Source organism: Camellia sinensis, chromosome 4 (assembly GCF_055761805.1).
Source record: "Camellia sinensis isolate YWXY chromosome 4, ASM5576180v1, whole genome shotgun sequence".
In the NCBI taxonomy this organism is placed as follows: Eukaryota; Viridiplantae; Streptophyta; class Magnoliopsida; order Ericales; family Theaceae; genus Camellia; species Camellia sinensis.
Window position 1 is genome coordinate 75,918,734 of NC_138964.1, and position 18,083 is coordinate 75,936,816.

Genomic DNA, 18,083 nt, shown 5'->3' on the forward strand with positions numbered 1-18,083 from the left:
CTGCATATCATTTTTCATCTTGCCCCTTGCCTGTGGGCATGCCTGCGGGCACATCTTTGTTGTCTTGCCTGTTTGTCTAAGTCTTCGGCCTTGTCAAAAATGGGTCGTCTCTGGGCTTTGACATTCACTCCCGTCACGTGTGACTTTCGAGTTCTGTCAAAGAGGGGCAACTGTAGACACCCCATTTTTGACCGACCTTAAGACTCAGACGTCACCGATTGAGCGCTTGCTGATGTTGCATATTGTGCTCATTCAGAAGTTTCAGAGTCTCGGCTGCGAGCCTAGCCTTCGGACTTCCGGACTCTTTCATGCTTTGCCTCGGTTTGCGAACCAGGCTCTATTTTCTCTATTTTCTCTTCCCGAAGGGAGGGAGAGGTCTCGTAGATCATCTCTCAGTGGCCGTAGGCTATGTTTCGTGGTCGTAGGCCATTTTGCCCGTTTGGAGTCCGGTTTCCGATTTTTCGGAGCCGTTGGCCGTGTGCCTCGGTTCGGGACCACTTAACCACTTCCGTTTGCTCCGGTTTTTGTCATGCATCTTATTTGCTCCATTTTGAGGGACACTGTGGCTCGAAAAACCAACTTCGTGGTCGAACACCACTTCCGGTGCCTAACAGTCAGTTTTTGGGGCCTCGGGCTGCGCGTTTCGGCCGCCGAACCTCCATTTTGCATCGGTTTGAGTTCATTTTTGGCAGGGACCTCTGTTTCATTGTTAGAAAGGTCGTAGAAGGGTGGGAGGACAGTAATTGTTCTGACAACCAGTTTTATTCCTCCATCGCCCTCCCTCGCCCGTTTTTCCCACTTGAAAGCTAATGTTGACCACCCTAAGGCCACTTTTTCCAGCCCTAAACCACTTATTTGTGTTGTACACACCTGGGAGGCCACCAATATCATATGGCCGGCCAGTAATTGTATGTGACCCTTTTGAACCCCTCCTAAAAGTGGCCTTTTCTCTCTCCTGGTTCACTTTCTCCAGTTTTTGACCACATGGTTGTGTTGTACACACCTGGGAGGCCACCAATATCATATGGCCGGCCATAAATCATGATTGACCCTTTTGACCCTTGGCCGGCCAGCCATGGGGAAGGCCGGCTGGCCACCTAAACCCTAGAAAAGCAGCCGGCCTTACTCCTCTCTCCTGGTACATCACAAATATGTATTCTGTTTCCCCCCAGATTCTGTATCCGGAAGGGAAGTTTTTAGGGGAGAAACTTGAATTTGAATCTCCCTTCCTTTTTCTCCACTCTTGTGCCTATATAACAGCACCTCCAGCTGCATTTCAAAGGGTTAGAAGGTTCGGTTTAAGCCTCTTGCATTCAATCCCTCTCTCTTTATATTCCAACCATCAAAACCCCTCAAGTCCTACACCATTTCTACACCATCTCCAAGCCAACCAATCCACACTCCATTCCAGCAGCGTCAAGGCCATTTCCAGAGGTCAAGGGCTCCCAAACTTGGTCCAAGAATTGTTGAAGCATTGGTCTTCAAGGATAAGTCTTCTATCCCTCTCTTTGGCCCTATTTTTGCTCAATATATTAGCTCCTCTTTCTTGCATATTTGGGCTCCGACCCTAACTGAGAATAGCATTATTTTGAGCTCCTTTTCATGTTTGTTTAAGGGTCTCTCTCTGTTTGAGGCTTCCTTTTTGCATTTGCTTCTTTACCTCTCTTGTATGCCTCTTTCTTGCATAGTATTTTAGGCTCATTTGTAAACTGTTTTAAGCTTTGTCATGAACTGAAAAGTGGCTTATTTTGAGCTCTTATTCAACATTGTTGAAGGGATCTTCACTGTTTGAGGCTTCCTTTTGTCACTTGCCTCTTTATCCCTCTTTTGGCCTTATTTTTGCATGTTTTGTTAGCCCCTTGTGCTTATATTTTTGGGCGCTATTATGAACTTTAAATAGACTTATTTTGACCCCCTCTTCATGTTCGATCAAGGGTCCTTTGCTGTTTGAGGCTCCCTTTTTTCTCTTTGTGTTTAAACCTCTTTTTAGGCCTTATTTTGCATAGTATTTTAAGCTTGCATGTGCACTGTTTTGGGTTTTGTCACTAACTGTAAAACACTATGTTTTGAGCCCCTATTCAATTTTGTTGAAGGGCCCTCCTCTGTTTGAGGCCAAAAACCATCACTTGCTTCTTTGTCTCCCTTTTGGCCCATTTCTTGCACAATAATTTAGCCATACTTGTGTTTGTTTTCGTGGCTTGTTGTAAACTGTAAAGTGCTTCATTTTGAGCCCCTCTTCAACTTTTTTCAAGGGCTCTTGGCCATTTGGGGCCAGAAGCTGCTACTAGCTTCATTACCTCTCTCACGGGGCCATTTTTGCATGCTAGCTTAGTCCTATTTGTGTCCATTTTTTGGCCTTTCTTAAAACTGTAAATATGCTTTTTTAGGGACTGTCTTGATTCTGTATTCACACTTCATGTTCAAATAATGCATGCTTTGCATAGCCATAGGTCATTCCATGTACCTAATTTCCTGTTTCGGGTCTCATTCCATGTATCGGGTGCCATGTTTCCCTGTTTTGGGGCTGTTTTGAATCATATTTTTCTACTGAAATTTGCATGCTAGTATCCCATATTCCATGCATTGCCATGTCTTGTTAGAGTGGCATTTGTGCCTTTGGATTGGTCCTCGGTTTGCATGCATGCGTGCACGCATCTCGAGTGTCTCATTTTCATCTAATGGCCTCTTATGTGAGTGTCGCTGAGGTCCACTCATGTTGGTGTAAGTCCATTATGCATTGTGTATGCTATTTCATTTCATAGCATTGCGTATGCTAGGTTGTATGTTAGCGCATTGTGTATGCCATGTTATCTCGTGCATCGTGCATGCCATTTCATAGCATTGTATATGTTAGGTTGTATCTTAGTTGCATTTCATGCATATCATGCATATTGCATCGTGCTTGGGATAGGAGTTAGCCCGAACACGGGAAAGGAGGGACGTTTCGTACTTCGAGTGACAGAACGTGTCTCAATTCCCTGTCACCGACACTCTGGATTGCCCATGATGGAGTTAGGTCTTGTTGTGTTTTCATATGCATTCATTCTATATTGAGTTACACAATTCGACGCCTCGGCCATCATGCATCAAGATGCGTGATTGGTGGCACGAGGATCGAGGCATGCATACATTTGTGAAAATACATTGCCATGCCCTTTTCCTGCTCTCTATTGCAGCAAATCAAGAATCAGTAGCCTTTCAAAGGCCTTGCACAGCATTCCGGCATCAATCGCAAACAGAGGCTAATTGGGACATCACAGTGGATTTCCGTGCCAAGCAACCCGAACATGCACCATTCATCATCCGGAGCGGAGTCGAGGCAGTCCCTAGCTTGCATGCTAGTTTATAGCTTTCTTAGTTTAATTTGTTAATTAATTAGGATTTTGTACATATTTGGACTGTAATTATTTGGGACTGTATATTATTTATTCGGACCCTCCGAGCGAGGGCACAACTGTAATAAGTGTGCGTGTGTGTGATGTATGTCTTCCAACCCCACGTCTTTCTCCCTTTTATTTACCAGCTTATGATGGTTAGATTAGGGCATATTTCAATTAGCATACAGTATGACAACATATTTGCATTCATTCATCTGTTTTGCAAGCATAGGGCTCGGCGCATCATACTAACTGCATCGTATTTCAATTCCAAGTTGAATACATGTTAGCTGTAGCATTTCATATGCCATGTCTAGAATAGCCGAGCCTGCTATAGTTGCACTTTTGCATGTGTTGCATTAGGCATTTCTGTATAATTAGGATCATGCATGGATTTCTAATTAGTTTCTGTTTTGGCTTGGAGTACTCGGTAAGTTTTACACTTTAGCATCCTTGCATGCGTGTGAGTGAATGCCATGATAGCATGCTTACCATGAGGCTAATTGCTTATGTGATATAACTGCCTGAATGCCTATGGGTGAAGGTTGGGTTATTTGGATCGGAACAATTCATTCACTGTGTGTTTTAAGCCCACTAGATAGTGGCAAAATCATGTTTTCTAGGCCCACCTGAGGGTGGCAAATCCACGTCTTAGCCTACTTGTGGGTAGCACCATCAAACTATTTTCAAACAAACAAACATGAAATGTTTTGTTCCAATTCAGGCGATCCAGTCTATACTTGTATGCTGTGCGCATCACATAGTAATCTAGGCTAATAACCGGAATAAGAACACATAATGTTTTCAAAAATAGATATCATGGTTAGTAGAGGCCGATCTTTGATCGGGTGAGCGGGGGTGCTCACGAAGTGACCTTCCCCAATCGTACCCAAGTTCCCGAGCCGAGGCAACTTTGGTGATGACGGACACGTGGCCTTAGGCAAACGAGTCAGGGTTTCCTAAATTTCCCCAAAATAAAATATTTAGGTGGCAACTCTGTATCTGGCAAAGCAGTCCATGTTTGGCACTTCTTTCAAAATCTGTTTTCTCAAAACGATTTGCCAAATTTGGACTCTTTGGTTCAGACTTAGAACCGTGACATTTGAGTCCTGAACTGTAGTGAGCCCAATATCGAACGGAACGGGGGACTCGTTCCTCCCGAGGGCGTTCGGGGATGTCTACAGCCATTCAAACCCTAACTCATCGAAACCTTATGAAAAACTCACCGTCGTCATGACCTCCAGCGATCCAAAGCGAAGAAGAGGTGTTTCGTAAGAAATGGTTTGGTTGCTTTTTAAAAATCGGTGATCTTGAAAAGAGAGAGGGAGAGAGAGAGAGTAATTCAGAAATAAAATAATTATAATAATTATGAACGAATCAAAAAGTGACACGTGTATTAAATAGGTGTAAAAAGTTAACAGAGACAAACGGAAATAGACGGAGGGTCAACATTGGGACATGATTAAAAATTGAGGGTTTAAATTGTTAAAATTAAAATGTTGGGTTTTCATGTGAAAAATATGCTAAATCCTGGGGTTTTTTTTTTGTAATTTGCCCTAAAATAAAATGTCATATTTAAATTATAATCATTATATTTTTTCTTTCATAAAAGTAAAAACAAAGAAAAAGTCCAAAACAAAACCAAACAAAGCTAAAAAAACGAGGCTAAAAAAGTTTCAACACAAAAAAAATTGGCTACAATAATCAATGTCAAACGAAAGTTGAAGGAGTTTGATTTTGTTGATGTATTTGTGTACACGTTACACACACACACTCACACACAAATCACTTTGTTTGGTTTTCATTTCTACAATTTATTTTTTAAAAAAATTATTTTTTCTTTTTTCATTTTTTTATTTTTATTTTCGCTCAATTTCTTTAATATTTTAAATATTTTTTTAACTTTTAAATATACCTAATATAATTACATGTAAAAAATATAATATTTTTGAAAAAAATCTTTAAAAAATTTACTAAATACCAAAAATACAAAAATAAAAAAAAAAGAAATTCATATTTTGTTTTGTATTTTTGGTATTTATTAAGTTTTTAAAATATTTTTCATAAATATTTTACTATTTAGATACATCTAAGTAATGTGTATCTCAAAAAGTAAAAAAAATTATTTCAAATTTTAAAAATATTCACTAAAAATAAAAAAAAAACACAAAAAATAAAAAAATAAAATTTTCATAAATTGAATCCAAAAAATTGAAATCAAATGCACTGAATATTTTTTATTTTTTACAATTTGTTTACTCTTTATTTTAATATAATACAGAAGGATCTAAAAAAAATATTTTTAAAATATTTTTAAAAAATTCTTATAAATTCTACCCGGAAAATAAAATTTAAGAATATATATAAATAGAATTGAAAAAAAAAATCAATCTAAAATTGAAAAAAAGTCAAGGAAAAAAAACGACAAAAAGAAGTCACTCCCAATATAGTATAGATTCAATCTTGCAACATAGGGGCAATTTGAGAAATTAGTTAAAAGTTAACTTTTAATTTTTAATTTATTTTAAATCATATCACTTTTTAAATTTTTTATACACAAAATCTCAAAAAAATTAAAAAATTAAATTTTAACTAACTTCTCAAATCACCCCATAATACTTAATTATTGTTTGGTAGAACTGTGAAAAAATAATTATAATTTATAGCCTAACAGTTTATAACTTATAATTGTGAAAATAAATTGATTTTTGATTTATAAATTAAGTTTCTCTTCTCCACTCAAAGAATAAGTTAATTTTTAATTTACAAAAAATTATAAACTGTATTATTAAATTAAATTAAATATATTAAAATAACTTAAATTAAGTTAAAAATTAAAATAAATCGTATCAAACATGGCCGTGTTTTATTCAAAATGAGTAACTTTCGGTGGGAAGACCGCTTTAGCTAGCTTAGAGATACTTTTCGATTTGTAGAAAACACTGGACAATCTACTTTGATTTGTGTGGAGTTGTCACATTAGTTAACTTTGATAATTAATACAGGTTTTTTTTATGGAAAATGCAGGAGACCCAGTGGGGTACTGGGGTCTCTCCTGATTGGTCTAAAATAATTTTTTTTTTTTTTTTTTTTTTTTTTTTTTTTTTTTTTTTTTTTGGTTTTCCTTCCATTGCTAGCCCCCACGTGGAGGTGGGGGTGCTGGGGGTCCTTCCCTGCTGGGGTCTCCAGCAGGGCTCTTTTTTTATTATTATTTTTATTTTTTATTTTATGGACTTTAGCCATAAATAAATAAATATATAATTAAGGTCACATTTGACAAGTGATTTTTTTAATTAAAAAGTTAAAAAAATATTAAAAAGTCAAAAAGCTTATCTATATTAAAAAGTTAAAAATTTCATTTTCTCTTTATTTTTTACACATCTTTTCGTAAAAAGTCAAAAAATCATTCCAAACATATTAATTTTTTTTATATCATAATTTAGTCAAAAAGTCAAAAAATTACAAAAAAACATATTTCCAAACAAGACTTAAAACAAATAAAGCAAACTAATCCAATAATCATGTTCATATTATTTTATCTTATTCAAATAGTAAAGGATCATATTGCTATGATTATTGAATTAGTTTGATATTTTTTCTATACACAAAAAATAAAATAAAATAAAAATTAAACACTAAATCAATCAAAATTAGTCATGCCATGAGCCCAGGTGAATAAAACTAGATAGTCTGGAGAGAAATTGAACTGTTTAAATAACCAATTGAACTAAGTGAGATAACCAAAATTCTTGTACCAAATTCAGACTTTCTCTTCCCTAAACCAAAATATAATTCACATTCGATTTTAGAACCTCTGTTTTCTTCTAATTAACGCCAGAAAGTTGCTTTAATCTCCTAGCAGCGAAAAATTATGTGTTGATCTTGGGGCAGATCCAATTATGTGTTAATCTTGTGGCAGATCCAACCAACTTGATATTTAGGGGTTGTTTGGGATAACATAAATAAATATACTTTTTGTCTTTTTACGAAAAGATATGCAAAAAAAGTAAAGAGGTGATGTGATGGAAAAAAGATAAAAAGATAAAAAGATTGATTATTTTGTGTATGCCAAACTTGGCTTTACTTATTAAAACCATGGGATTCGATATTTTTTGTAAGGATTTTAAAGAACAACTTGACTAATGTCAAATGATATATAAGTAGTGTGAAGTAATGTTATAAAATCAACGAATAATTAACTTCCTATTTGTGGGGATATATTTTCTGAAGTACCAACACGTGGCTAAAGTGACGCCGACGTGTCAGCCGAAGTGTCACGTGTCCAGGTCGTGACGCCGAGGTTATCTCCGAAGATATCGGAATCCGAGATAAGTAGATAAGGGACAAGAGTCCTAGAATGATGAAGGACTTTAGCGTGGATAAGGATAACACTCTTAGGGAGTTTATCTTTATCTCTTATAGAGTCCAGGATAAGCACTGAGCAAGAGTCCATTGAAGCTAGGCTTCTAGTGGGACAAGGATTGAGTTAATTATAAAAGAGAGGCACCCCCATGGGTCTAAGGTACGCAATTTATATTCTGAACAGTGAGTTTAGCACTATTGATTATCTTTGAGAGATATACTGACTTGATCGTCAGAGTGACCCCGGGTGGACGAACCACCGCCGAAATCTTCTCTTTCTGTTGCAGGTCAGCCATGTGTCATCTATTCTGCTAGTGTTCTCTAACTGAATACTTAGTTAGGCAGTGTGATCGGAAAATCACTCACACAATTGGCGCCGTCTATGGGAAAGAAAGGAGAATAGATAGCCCGTGATGGATAGAAGGAAAAGATTGGGGACGACACTCCTGCTGGGAGTGGCAGACCTATCGACCTTGACGTCGAATGAGACAACTGCAACACAGAAACTCGTGACTAGAATCACAGCAAGAAAGACGTCGGCCATGATGGCGACGTACCAAAGAAGCCAGATCGAAGTGGGTACTACAACGAGGATGACCTCCAGGTATGGAAGGATAGATGCCTGCGGAGGGACGAAGAGGTAAAAGAGATGGCGAACAAATTGGCAGACCTGTAATTGGTCGTCAATTTCATGATGCAAAACAACATCATGCAACCACCATACTCGCTGCAAGACACGCCGATTCCAGCGGCCAATGCCCAGAAGGGAGGGCAAAAGACAATCCCAACAGCCCCTCAGCACACTAGAAGCGAAAAACACTCTCATCGGCCTTCCAGGGAGGTCGGGTGAAGAGAGTCAAGGAGAGAAGAATCGCGGAGGACACATCGCGCCAAGGAGGCAGACCCTAAAGAACATCGGCATATTCAGGGGCAGGCGCTCTGCTTCGACACAACTCACGGAGAAAGATCGAAAATGACCCACCATGAAGCTGAAAGTAATATGCCGAAAAGACTGCGAAATCAGGAGACAGCCGAGCTCCTGGACGGAGCAAAGAAGACTTGAGAGATTACCTCAAGAGGAAGCAGCAGAATGCCGATGCCGAAGTAACTTCCCCTGAAAAGCCGAGAACACCATTCTCGGTGGAGCTCGACAAATTTGAGGCGCCAAAGAGATTCAGTATGTCGAGGTTCCAAATTTACGATGGTAAGTCGGACCCCAACTTCCACGCTGGATTATACTTTAACTCGATGGCATTATATAGTAGGAACGAGCCGTTGCTCTGCAAAGTGTTCCCCTCATCTTTTAGGGAGATTGCATCAGATTGGTTCCATAAATTACCGAAGGGAAGCGTCAAGACTTGGGAAGGCCTGGCCGAGATGTTTGTGGCCAGGTTCGTAACAAACAAGCTGCAGCCATTAAGGGTGGACGCATTAATGACTTTGAAGATCAGTAAGGAAGAAGGCCTTAGGGCCCATGCAAAAAGGTACTATGAGGTGTTCAACCGAATACTAGAGTGTAATTAAGAGGTGGCAGTTGTATCTTTCAAGAACGGCCTAAAGACAACTGTCCACTACGAAAATCTTTAGCAAAAACATTGCCAAAAAGTATGGAAGAGCTCATGGCAAGAATCGAGAAGTATGCCAGAGCCGAGAAAGACACGTCGGGGACAAGGGAGGCAAAGCAAGAAAAGGGAAACGGCTCGCCGAAGCGAGACCGAGGTAACAACGGATCCAGCAAGCAGGAGATAGAACTGAGGGCAACATAGGCAGTGACAACTGTGTTCCGAATCCCAATTCACAAAGTCCTGGATCAAATTCAGAATCAACCCTATTTCAGAACACCAGCAAAGGCACCAGGAGAATTCATGGGAAGAAATCTTGGCAGGCATTGTGCTTACCACAATGAAAATGGGCATATGACTCAGGGCTGCAGAGTCCTGAAAACACACTTGAAAAACCTGGTGAGGCAAGGCCATCTGAGAGACCTTGTCGATGAGGCTAGAACAAGGGAAGAACATGCAAGATTGCCTCAAGCGACAGCAGCTCCACCTCCTCCAGCACAGCAACCACAAGCAAGAGGACCTCGGGTAATTAATGTAATTCACTCGAAGGTCAACGAAAAGGAGATTCGGGGGCAGACCCAGAAGGTAAAACATCTGCAGCATGTCTACCAAGTCGGGGAGAAGAGACATCGGACAGAGAAGTACCAAGGACTAGTAGTGTCCTTTTTTGAAGCCGACCTTGAGGTGGTGCAGCATCCGCATAATGATGCCTTGATAGTATCCCTCAAGGTTGGGGAATGCCAAATAAAGCGCATCCTGATTGACCAAGGCAACTCTTGTGACATCATGTACGTCCGATGTTACAAGGAGCTTGGCCTTCACCCAGACGATATGGAGCAGTCTAATAGCCCAATGGTCGGGTTCAATGGAACGCAGACATGGCCACTAGGAATAACCAGCTTGGAGGTGTAGGCAGGCACCAGGAAGATAACAACAGAGTTCACCGTAATTGACACACCCTCCCCTTACAACATCATTTTGGGAAGGCCATGGTTGCATGCAATGAGGGCTGTTCCCTCAACTTTGCGTCAACTATTGCGGTTCCCAACAGAGTATGGGATTCAGGAGGTCAGAGGAGATCAGCTGCAGGCAAAAAATTGCTCCATGGCAGCAATGAAATCCACCTGCAACATAAGAGAACTAGAGAAGGCAGAAATCGAAGACGAAGACGTGGAGGTCTTAGAGAATATCGGCAAGGAGTCAGCCGAGAAGAGTGAAGAAGCACTGAAGAAAATCCTCGTCTAGGAGGGAGATGAAGAACACTTCTTTCTTTTCGGATCGGGCTTAACCGAAGAAGAAGAAAAAGAATTGGAAGCTTTTTTTAGATCAAATATTGAGGTGTTTTCTTGGACACCCTATGAGATGCCTGGCATTGACCCCGAGGTCACTTGCCATAAACTGAATGTTGATAGGTTGGCAAAACCAATGATCCAACGAGTAAGAAGACCAACGTTGATACATGTCGAAGCAATGGAAGAGGAAGTAGACAGACTTCTGGAGGCCAGGGCCATTCAAGAGGTAAATTACCCGACATTGCTATCAAACACAGTGGTGGTGAAGAAAAAGAACGGTAAATGGAGGGTCTGCGTGGACTTTACCAGCCTGAACAAAGCCTGTCCCAAAGACAGTTTTCCTCTACCCAAGATTGACCAGCTGGTATACGCCACTTCGGGGCATGGAAGGATGAGCTTCCTAGACGCATACAGGGGGTACCATCAGATAGCCATGTACCCCCCAGATGAAGAGAAGACTGCGTTTATCACCCCAAAAGGTCTGTACTGCTCTAGAGTGATGTCTTTTGGGTTGAAAAACGCAGGAGCAACTTACTAAAGACTGGTAACCAAGATGTTCAAACACCTGATTGGCAGAACGGTGGAAGTTTACATCGATGACATGGTCGTGAAGACCAAGGAACCTAAAGGTCATCTAGCCAACCTTACAGCAGTCTTTGACATCCTTAAAACATATCGACTCCGACTCAATACAGCAAAGTGTGCATTTGGAGTGGGATTTGGTAAGTTTTTGGGATACCTGGTGACTAGAAGGGGCATTGAGGCCAGACCAGATCAGATTAAGGCCATCCTGGAATTGCAGAGCCTGACATCGGCAAAACAGGTACAAATGTTGACTGGAAGGGCCGCATCCCTGAATAGTTTCATAAGCAGAAACTCAGACAAGTGCAAACTTTTCTTCAACTTAGTGAAGAAAGCCACAGATTTTTTATGGATAGAAAAATGCGAGACCGCCCTGGCCGACCTGAAGAAGTATTTGACCACAGCTTTAGTTCTTTCAAATCCAGAACCAGGGGAGGAGTTGTTTTTGTACTTAGCAGTCTCAGAACATGCAGTAAGCGCAGTGGTAATTCGAGAAGAAAAAGGGAAGCAAAAGGCTGTTTACTATGTAAGCAAAACCCTGGTCAATGTAGAAACAAGGTATCTACCCTTAGAAAAATTGGCACTGGCTTTAGTAATGACTTCAAAGAAGCTGAACCATTACTTTTAGGCCCATAAAATTGTAGTGCTAACAGAACACCCCTTGAAGTCTTTGTTACAATAAGGAGACCTGACAGGAAGAATAGCCAAATGGGCAGTGGCCCTGGGACAGTATGACTTGGAGTACAGATCCAGAATAGCAATCAAAGGCCAAGTTTTGGCCGACTTCGTGGCCGAGTTCACACCAGAATCCATCGCACATCGGGCTTCGTTGAGCCGAGGTGAATGATGTCCAAGCAAGCAAGGAGAAGCCCAGCCAAATGCAAGATAACAAAGGAAAAAGGAAAAACTCAGACCCTGCAGCATTTACATCGGCGACTCCTTTCGACTGTTTGTCGATGGGAGCTCAAACTGGCAAGGAGCGGGGGCAGGAGTAGTACTGTTATCTCCAGATGGAGAAGTATTAGAACAGTCCATTCGATTGGGGTTTAAGGTCTCAAACAATGAAGCAGAGTATGAAGCATTGATTGTAGGACTAAAGCTGGCGGTAGCAGCAGAAGCAGATGAAGTAATAGTCTTCTGTGACTCCCAGCTCATAGTTAACCAGACAACGGGCGAATTTGCAGCCCGAGATAAAAGGATGTCTGCCTATGCAAAGGAAATTAACAGGTTAGGTGCTTTATTTCAGAATTGCCGACTATATCAGGTTAGCCGAGATGATAATAGTCACGCCGATGCACTAGTCAATCTGGCCAGTGCAATACAACCTGGAAAAGCAAGGACGATAATGGTCGAATACTTGTCGGGCCCGAGCATCGAACCACTGACCACAGAGCGTGAAGCAATGTGTGTGGACATAGGACCAAGCTGGATGGATGCAATTATTGCATTTCTAAAAGAAGGAAAGGCTCCAGATGACCACAAAGAGGCACACAAGGTCAGATTGAAGTCGGCAAGATTCAGTCTAACAACAGAAGGACACCTCTACAGAAGATCTTTCACTAGACCCCTTTTAAGGTGTGTACACCCGTCACAAGTTGAAGATTTTTTATATGAAATACATGAAGGAATCTGTGGAAGTCACACCGGGGGCAGATCAGTAGCCCATAGGGCCATTATCCAGGGGTATTGGTGGCCCTACATGCAAAATGTAACAACCCTCACCCTACTCTTGTCATACTTGCATACATTCATGCATGATCTTGTCTTGATATGTTATTTTGCTAGTTTTGCCTTGCCTCGTTTTGGCTAAGTGTTGCTTGCATGGTTTTGTTCTTTGCTCGGCGTTTAGCCGAGGTCATCTTGAGATTTGACCAACACTGAGCCTTTGTACTTAGAAGTGTTTTGAGACCTTGGTCAATCCCCATCTTCACCTCGGGCTTATTGCCGAGATGCCTTGCACTTAGTGAACCTTGTCCGCAGGCAGGTATGGCCTAGGCCGAGATATGGCACACCCCGGCCAAGGTGTGGCACAGCTTAGTCAAGCGTCGTCCTCCCTAGCCGATGTCTTTGTTACCCTGTTGCCGAAGCTGTGGCTTTAGCCGATGTCGTTACTTGCCGATGTGTCTTACCCAGCTTGCTGCATACGCTTTGTCAGAGACTTGTCTTATCTATCAATCACCTTTTTGAGTTGAGCCAACCCGATAGCGCCACGTGTCCGAGCTGATTGTTAAGACAGCCGGCAGACCTAGAAACACGTCATTTCTTTGTCTCAAATCCTTGCCTTTAGAGAGAGAATCTCTAGAGAGAAGGAAGAGAAGTTCTTGAGTGAGAGTAAGTCTTCCAAGCTTGATCTTCGTGGTTTGATCCGTTGGATCCGAGTTTTGAGGTAAGAACCTTGATCTACTTTGATTGTTGATATTGATCATCTAGCTGCATTGCATGATCGGATCTGTTTTGCATGTCATGCATCGATTTGAAGTTGGTTTCGGAAGAAAAGTTAGTGTTCATATGTTCTTGAAGAAAGTCTCGTTTTGATCCAAAAGTTGGAACCGAAATCATGTTTTTGTGTTTGTTCTTGCACGACCTTCTTGTATGGGTACCCAGGTCCATGTTTTGAACTCTTGGCTTGAAAACTCTGATTTTTTGTATCAAGTTGTGAACTTGCATCCACCTTCCAAATGATCATGTTCTTCATATTCTTCAAAGGGAAACCCAGGTTTTCCCATCTTTGTTTGATGAAGCCCTCGGGACCACACCTCGGCAAGGATGTGTGGGACCTCGGCAAAGACCTGATTGGTACCCAGTTTGTTTTCATGGAAACGGGAGTAATGTTTAAACTCCCAGCATGTTTTGCTTTGATATTTACTTGGATCTGATAAGAATGCCGAGATCATTCGCTTATGCACATAAGGCTTGTTTTGAGAATATGATTTGCCATGTGATTGTAGGACCTTGATCCTTGCCTTGAGCCTACACCTGAAGAACTAGGTGAGTGGTGCTTTTAATAAAGATATGTTACATTATTTTGAAAGGTCTTGCTTTGCTTGTTTTGATGAAAGTATTTGCTAAGCATGAATGAATAGCCCTGTTCTGATGTATCAGTATAAGCTTTGTTTTGATGTCATCCTTGAAAAGTCCCTTGTACTGGAGGACTCTAAACTTTCGCAGTACCAAGTGCAAAAGTCCCTCGTGCTGGAGGACTCTAAACTTTCGCAGCACTAAGTATAAAAAGGATACGGTCCTTTCTTGGGAGCACCATAATGTTAAATCGGGCTACGGGCCTAAGTAACAAGTGCCGTAATGTTAAATCGGGCTACGGGCCTAAGTAACAAGTGCCTTAATGTTAAATCGGGCTACGGGCCTAAGTAACAAGTGCCGTAATGTTAAATCGGGCTACGGGCCTAAGTAACAAGTGCCGTAATGTTAAATCGGGCTACGGGCCTAAGTAACAAGTGCCGTAATGTTAAATCGGGCTACTGGCCTAAGTAACAAGTGTCGTAATGTTAAATCGGGCTACGGGCCTAAGTAACAAGTGTCGTAATGTTAAATCGGGCTACGGGCCTAAGTAACAAGTGCCGTAATGTTAAATCGGGCTACGGGCCTAAGTAACAAGTGCCTTAATGTTAAATCGGGTTACGGGCCTAAGTAACAAGTGCCATAATGTTAAATCGGGCTACGGGCCTAAGTAACACAAGTGCCGAAATGTTAAATCGGGCTACGGGCCCAAGCAACACCAGATCATCGTGTCAAAAGGAGCTACGGGCTTAAGTAACACAAGTCCCTTGTGCTGGAGGACTATAAACTTTCGCAGTACCTTTGATTCAACGATTACGGATCGTACAGTCCTTGTTTCGCCACTGACGGTTTACCGCGTGGACCCGTTTTGATAAGCTTGATTTGTGTTTTGCTGATGTCAGTAAACATCCCTTGAGACTTGTGAGCTTTGATTGATGAATACGGTTCATCCTTGTTTTGCCGATGTAAGTAAGCATCCCTTGAGACTTGTGAGATTTGATTGATGAATACGGTTCATCCCTTGTTCTGATAGAGTTTGGTGTGTCTTGGCTTTGAAGGAATCTCGGCTAATATCTGTATGGTTTTGGCGTGTTTTGTTTTGGAAGACTTCAGTTATATTCATGCAAAAACCTTTATTTCTAGTACCATTCACTGAGTATTTGTGCTCACCCCTCTCTATATATATGTAGGTGATGAGCAGGACGTCGGCGACGCCTAGAATGTGTTTTGAAAGCTTGTTTTGGATACATGATTACGTCGGCAATTCTTGAAAATTATGCTTCTTGGCTTATATTCACTGTATTTGTATATGTCGGCTCGAGAAGCCTTTTGATCAAGATGTAACACATATTTTTCTTTTGTTGTATTCAAGCTTGTAAAGATGAATGTCATTACATTGGATCTATGCACTGCTCTTATGGACCACTTGTATGTTGACTTATTGCTTCCGCATTTGTGAGCCCCCCCTTTATTATACTCTGATTGTGTTAAATTAAGAAAGTTGGCTTTCGGTAATTACGGATTACTGGCCATCACGGCACCAAACTACTAGGGGCAGTTTGGGGTCGTGACACAAAAGGACGCAGAAGCCTATGTCAAGAAGTGTGAAAAATGCCAAAGGTTTGCACCACTGATACACCAGCCAGCAGTAGACCTTAACCCAGTATCCAGTCCTTGGCCATTTGCCCAATGGGGCATGGATCTCGTTGGGCAACTGCCCCAAGCAACTGGACAAAGAAAGTACCTGCTGGTAGCAACAGATTACTTTACCAAGTGGATAGAAGCTGAGTCCTTAGCCAAGATCCGAGATGTAGGCGTGAAGAACTTCCTATGGAAGAACATCATCACCAGATTTGGGATTTCGAGAGCAATAGTTGCTGACAATGGAACACAATTTGACAGCAAGCTAATCAAGAACTTCCGTGCAAAGTTCAAGATCAATAACTACTTTTCAATCCCAAGCTTTCCTCAAAGCAATGGACAAGTAGAAGCATCTAACAAAGTTATCCTAGATGGGATAAAGAAGAGGCTGCAGGCAGCAAAAGGAAAGTAGGTGGATGAACTACCAAGTGTGCTCTGGGCATATCGGACTACGCCGAGAAGATCAACAAGGAAATCCCCCTTTGCCATGACCTATGGCACAAAAGCTGTCATCCCGCTTGAAGTCAGCATCCCTGGGATCAGAACCCAGGGAGTAGAGAACGAGACTAATGATGTACTCTTAGCTCGAGATTTGGACCTACTAGAAGAAAGAAGGGAGAGAGCTGCAATTCAGCTCGCAGCCTACCAGTAACAGCTTGCCAGAGCTTATAATAAAAGAGTCAACCCAAAGGAGTTCCAAGTCGGTGACCTAGTCTTGAGAAAAGTCGTCGGCAACAAGAAGGATCCCAAGGAGGGCAAGCTTGACCCAAACTGGGAAGGACCCTACAGAATCACTTCGGTATTGGGCAATGGGGTATATCGGCTTGAAGATAGTGAGGGCAAAGAGTTGCCAAGACCCTGGAATACTTGTAATCTGAAGTTTTTTCTATCATTAAATTTTCCTTGTTGTTTGCTGACGTAATGAATAAAATTTCAGCAGAATTCTTCTATATTTGTGACTGATAAAGATACATAACGTTGTTTCTAGAAGACATGCATAGTGAGACCCCAAGTGGAGCTTAAGTTCACATTAGGGGGCATAAAGAAGAAATGATGTTTAACACTTGTTGAAACTTGAGAAAAGTTTACAAGTTGAAGTTAAACCGAGATGATGTTTAACACTTGTTGAAATTTCAGAAAAGTTTACAAGTTGAAGTTAAACCGAAATGATGTTTTACACTTGTTGAAACTTAAGAAAAGTTTACAAGTTGAAGTTAAGCTGAAATGATGTTTTATACTTGTTGAAACTTGAGAAAAGTTAACAAGTTAAAACCGAAATGATGTTTAACACTTGTTGAAACTTGAGAAAAGTTTACAAGTTGAAGTTAAACCGAAATGATGTTTAACACTTCTTAATACTTGAGAAAAGTTTACAAGTTAAAGTTAAACCGAGGTGATGTCAAACACTTGTTGAAATTTGAGACAAATTTGCAAGTTAAAACCGAGGTTATGCCAAGAAAAGTATTTGGATACTTGCCGAAGTAAATCGTCATAACTGAGGTATGTTATTCCAAGAAGGTTGCACAAGATAAAAGTATGTATTAAAGATATGTAAATTATTCTAAGTATGAAAGACATACAAGAAGCAATAAAGGGAAGACAAACAATGCAAACATTCAAGAAAGAAGTTGTATTCATGAAAAGGCACATCGGCAACTTAAAGAGTTTACATTGCTTTGAAAGGAGAAACAAAGAACAAGAAAGGAAAAGAAAAACATAAGGCCAAGATTCCTCAACATCATCAGCAAGCTGGGTTTGGATCTCGGAAGACTGCTGGGAGGACATCTCGGCCACCTTCTCGGTCGCAAGCTCAGCATCAATCTCTTGAAGGGTCTGATCAAGGCTCTTGTCGGCGGGAGCCACGTCCAATGATGCCTTCTCAGGGATAGCTTCCTTGGGGACCTCCTCAACCTCCTCATCTTGAGTCAAGTCTAGGACTTGCTCAGTTTGAGGAAGAGACTTGGCTCCAGCAACATCTTTTGACTTCCTCACCAGAACCTCCTCCTCAGATTCAGAGCCGTCATCAAATTGAGTTGGAGTTGGCGGGAATGGAAGAGGAATGGCGTCGACGTTCCAAAGGGGCGAGTCAGCAGGGACTTCCAGCTTTTTTAGAAGAGACATCCAACCAAGGGTGAAACCCTTGTTGCATGCCTGCTTCACTTGTTTTCCATAGTCCGCCGTGACATCGGCCACCCCTTCATTATAGCCCTTCTCGTCGGCAGCCTTGATTTCGGCCTCTTTGGTGGCCAGAG